Consider the following 5,797-nt stretch of genomic DNA (forward strand, 5'->3'; position numbering starts at 1 on the left):
ACAGCCGGTGCGCCGTGGAGCAGTCTCGCGCACTGCCTCACCCTCGCAATGCGGCGGAGTGAGACAGGACCGTAAGGGCCACATCATAAAATGGGCCCCATGCCACCACGACAAAGGAAGGGGAGGGGGGAGGGGAAGGTCTCACGGGAAGGCCCACCCCCAATCCTGCCCCACACCACAAGGCGGGCCCATCCCACGTCACAAAGGGGGGGCACTTCGCACCACACGGGGAGCCCAGCCCGCACCCCAGTGGGGATCCCACCCCACGTAACAAGGGTGTATTCACCCTGCTGCGATACACCCCAAAGGAGGGAACCCCATCTTCGGCCCGTTCACATCCATTCTCCATCACCTCGCCATATACCGCAGGATAGTGAGCCGCCGCCTGGTCAGTGGCCGGACACAATGGAGGAAGCTGGCAAGGTGGATAAAAGCGGCCACGTCGGGAACCTCGATCCCGGTCGGTGCAATAGCGGGAGTGTCGGCACACATCTTGGTTGACATGGGGGCATCGGCCACGATTATCTCGAGCACCATGGCGTTATTGTCTTCAGACGATCATTCGATGAACACATTGGCCGATTGTGTCAGATATTCCTGCGGTTCCTGAACGTGAACCTGAAGCTCAAGCCGTCGAAGTGCTACCTTATGTAGTCGTCGGTACGCTACCTGGGCCACGTCGTCAGTCAGTCTGGAGTGGCTACAGATCCGGAAAGACGGCCTGCGTGAGGGCCTGGGCTGTTCCCACGACGGTTCCAGAGGTACGCAGGTTTGTGGGATTCGTGTCCTACTACCGCCGGAGTGTATCCAACTTTGCAACCATTGTGAAGCCCTTGCACGTGTTGACAGCCAAGAACCAGAGGTTTTATTGGGAACCTCTTGAGGAGGAGGCATTCCAGCAGCTGCGCTCGCGTCTGACAGATGCACCACCATTGGCCGTTCCGGATTTTGGCCTCCCCTTTATTCTAGACACAGACGTTAGTGATGTGGGCATTGGCAGCGTCTTGTCACAAATCCAGCAGGGTCGGGAGGTGGTTATCGCCTATGGCAGTCGCGTGCTGTCATCAGCGGAGCAGCGCTATTGCGTCACATGTAGGGAGCTCTTGGCGGTTGTCCACTTCGTGCAGCAATTTCAACCCTACCTGTATGGTCGCAAATTTACAGTCCGCACTGACCACGCGGCCTTGCAGTATTCGCTCCGCATCGACCAGCCTTCGGGCCAGCTGGCCAGGTGGATAGAGTGCCTGCAAGAATACAGGTACCAAGTGGTACATCACAAGGGGACAAGACACGCCAACGCAGACGCATTGTCCCGGCTGGCGCCTCAGGGCCATTGTGCATGCAACACAGGCATGGCACGCTGCAAGGAGGCGAGGCCAGAGGGAACGGTCATCGCTCCCGTACACACGGCAGAGGGCGCACAGGGTGAGATCCAGCTGACTGATCAATACCTGGGGCTAACCTTGGAAGATTGGAGACGTCTATAGCAGGAGGAGGCCCCGCTGCGAGAGCTACGTGCCTCAGCGGAGGCAGGGAGGAGGAGTACGTCATATGGAAGGACTCCTCATGTGATGGGACCTGGCAGGACGCCAGCGATGCCTGGTGGTTTCAGAGTCACGCGTCGACAATTGGTCATGGACATGCACTGCCGCCAGCTGCTACATCTGGCGGGGTGGAAGACACTGTCCACATTACAGGGTCAATACTTCTGGCCAGGCATGACCGCTAATGTGCACCTGCGTCGAATGCACGCGGCGGAAGCCACCACCCCTGGTAACCCGGGCGCCCCTGCAGCCCATCACGGTGACCAGGGTCAACGAATTGGTCGTGTTGGACATCCTGGGACCACTGCCGGTCACGCCACGGGGAAATAGATACCTGTTGGTTGGAGTCGAGTACCGCACGAGGTGGCCGATGGCGTGGGCCCTCCCAGGCCAAATGGCACAGACCATTGCCGATGCTTTCGTTGGGGGCTATGTTCTTGATAAGGGGGCACCGGAGCGGTTGCTCACGAATCAAGGCAGGCCGTCTGCTCTATCCTGGGCACTAAAAATGTCTGAACATCTCCGTATCATCCCCAGACCGATGGGATGGTGGAGCGGCTTAACTGCACCATAGCAGCCATGCTGTCCCAAGTGGTGGACGAAAACCACTCCAACTGGGACCTCCACATCCCATCGGTCTTAGCGGCGTACAGGGTGGCCCTGCACGCAGCGACGGGGTTCTAGCCGTTTTTCCTGATGTAGGGACGAGATCCCGTCTGCCTATTGAGGTGCAGCTGACGGACATTCCCGCGAGAGCCGACGTGTGGTCAAAGGCACTAAAGGCCTCCCTCATTTACTTAAGGGAGGCCCGCCAAGCAGCCGAGGCTGCATCGTCCACCAGCCAAGGGAGCAATGTATGGCACCTGAGGACAGTGACAGCCAAGCCCTTTAAAGTCGGGGACCAGGCATAGCTACACTGTCCTCAGATGCCGGTCGGCCTCTCACCGAAACTGCGCCGACCCTGGAAAGGGCCGGTTAAGGTCGTTAAAGCACTCCGATCTCAGTGCGTCCAGGTCCAACTGGGTAAGCGACGATGGTTTGTGCACCCCACCCGCCTTAAGCCATACGTCTCTCCACCTCCATCACCGACATCGTCACCACCATCGTCACAGCCATCATCATCACCCCTACCCAGGCCAAGGTCGCCGGCCACCACTCGCCGACCTGCATGGGGTTCGGTGCCCTGTGTTCCCTTGTCACCTACAGCGCCCCATGTGAGGCCTGACAGAGAGGTGGCATGACCGGGGGTCGCAGGGGCTGGAGAGTCGGCAGCACCGGACAAGGCGACACCGACACCACCGAACTGGGGACTGCGACGAGAGGGCCTCCGGCGAAGGGAGCCGCCGCAGTCATCTGCGGCCTGTGGATGTCCAGGCTGTTACGGGGCTCTGGCTGGAGACCGTTTAATTTATGTTGTTGTTGTGTTATATTAAATTATATGGTTGCGGGGGGGGGGGTTAAGGCCTGTCATCACTCTAAGTGGGGGGGTGGGGGTGGTCATGGGGAGACTGAAATGACCGAGGGGGTAAGCAGAACCGATGACTTTTTTTCTCGGGGGGTGGGGGGGGGTGATGAAAGGGATGTCAGGGGAAGGATTCCCACCAAAAGTAAGGGGGAGTGGGACGGTGACAGTGGGAGGGGGAGGAGCAGGTGAGGAGATATGAGAGAACGGGCGGGAAAAAGGGGGAGAATTGGCGGAAACCGGGTCGAGAAGGCTGGGGACGAGTATGACAACGATCCTCAGCGTAGCTTTAAACAGGCTGTTGGGGCAAGTGCTGTTCGCGAGCAGTGCCCTGTGAAGGCCGGCACGGCACACGAGGGGGGTGGGGTGACAAGCACCACGCCCGGCCACCTTGGTTTCCCTAGTAGCGATATTTTTCGCAATGCACCAGGTAGTCATTTGAGGCTAAATCGACCTAGGGGAGGCCAAGAACCTGTTCAGATACTAGTCACTGGTGTCGGCCGTGAGCAGGAATCGAACTGGGGACGCCGGGTTTGTAGCGCAGCGCGCTAACCACTACACCACACCGCTCACCACACACATATAATAGACATGTCCGTGCGTGCGTGCACACAACGCAAGGCCCACTCATTACACCTCGACGAGGATCGCTCCTCTGAACAAAATCGCTCCACGGTTCAGTTTGCAATTGCGAGTTCGCGTTTTAAGTCAATGTAATTTTTTTTTATGTCATGAAAACTGAATTGGAAGTACGGGCATTTGTAAGTCGAGCGATCGTAAGGCGAGGACTGCCTCTATATGACTATTTTACCATCGATAAATGACCGTTTTCTATTGAGAAATTCTATTTAACCTCACATCGTACTCATAATACACACTGTGCATTTAACAACGACACGAGTATGTTTTGTTGAAGTTTTACAAAAGTAGCCTAATCATTGTAAATCTAAACCGAATATAACAAGAATATATATACCGTTCTTCCACGCTTTCAAGAAGCTTAACACAAACGTCAGAAGATTCACCGTGCATGATTGTTTCTCCCTCGTCAATTACTATATTCTGAGAGACACTAGATGCAAGGCACTGTCATATTTAAGATTCTATGAAAGTCACAATTAAATGCTAACAAAAACGGGAAAATCTGGTTATTTGAGAATGCACGCACACATTATTAGCGGTCAGGGTAGAACATGTTGACACATGATTACAAGGAGGAATGTATTGTGAAGGCAAGACTGGAGGGGTGGAATCTTTTTACGCAATATTAACAAAACAGCTTTGAAAAACTAAAATGGCATTGTCCATTATAAGCATGGCAAATTTCATGAACCAGGAACGAGACGACACGCACACATTGATCCATCCATTCCTTACTCCTTTTGCAAATGATGACAAAATAGAAAACTAGTGTGCATGTATGGTGTGAGTGGTGGCATCCATTTGCATCATCTTAACAAAAACAACATTGAACAAAAGTAGGACTGATCTTTTGCAATATTTTAAATCGAGGGTTCAGGAAAATTTGAAAATAAATACCCATGATTGCCTCTCCCTCGTCATCCTAAATCTCCACACAATATCTATATCATTGGTTCTTTCGGTAAAGTGACGTAGAAATAAAATAAAATAAATAATAGAATACGACGTTTCGATTGAAACATAAGCAATCGTCATCAGGTAAGAATTAATTTTACTAAGTTTGTTTTCTCAAACTTCCTATTTCTCTCTCTAAATTTTGCCAAGCTTGTTTGTCTATAGGTCCATTTTCTCTCCTCCGGCCGCCACGGGGAAGATTTCCACACAACTCTCTCATTGACATGCTCATTTCTCTACCCCCTCTCTCTCTGCTCCCCCTCTCTATTTAAGGCCTCTGTGTGTCTATTTGTGTGTCTCTCTCTGTGTGTCTCTGTGTGTGTCTCTCTCTGCTTGTGTGTCTGTCTATGTGTCTCCGTGTCTGTGTTTTGTCTCTTTCTCAAATTTTGCAATCTTTGGAAGAACGTAATCAACCAGGTAGGGTGTTGACTGTTGTGTTAGCCGACTCTCTGTGTTGTATTGCATTATGTTTCTAAGTTTACTAGGTTAGTTTTCTCATTCATTCTTACCTGATGACGATTGCTTGTGTTGCAATCAAAAACGTCGTTCTATTATTGAATTTATTTTCTTTCTACGTGACTTTACTGAAAGAACCAAAGAGTAATTCCAGCAGTCACGAAAGCTGCAAGTCAAGTTTGAATATCTATATCGACTCTGACTTTGGGGTTTGGCTGCCTTGCTTTCTTCAATTATGGTAGGATGCTTCCCAAGAAGGAAAAGCTCACATAAATGTAGATTTGAGGCAACAAACATCAGAAATGTTGGGTGTTATCATCACGTCGAGACCAGTATATAGTTTGACTGCTTACAAATACCGCTTGATGATTAATCTTGACCTGGAAAATAAACGGTCGATGGCCTAAAATATATGTTTTATTTATATGTGGAGATAGAATGGAGTTCTGCTTTAATGTCTTTTTTCCCATGATGTTCCACAGAAATGCGTAATAAGTTCGTGTATGATTTCACTTTACATGCAATGAGAGCCTTATTATAATCTGGAAAATAACATAATGGCTGGCTCCTCGAGAGACTCCTTCATACGATATGCTCACTGCCTAAGTAATATACAATGATTATACAATGATTACCAACCTAAAGCGCTTAAGCTCAAAATATTTATTTCATATCCATAATACACTTTGTGTCTCTCGCACACAAGCATACACGCATTCGTCATGAGCAAGCTACTGGG

Source organism: Lampetra planeri, chromosome 76 (assembly GCF_965212315.1).
Source record: "Lampetra planeri chromosome 76, kcLamPlan1.2.h2, whole genome shotgun sequence".
NCBI lineage: Eukaryota > Metazoa > Chordata > Hyperoartia > Petromyzontiformes > Petromyzontidae > Lampetra > Lampetra planeri.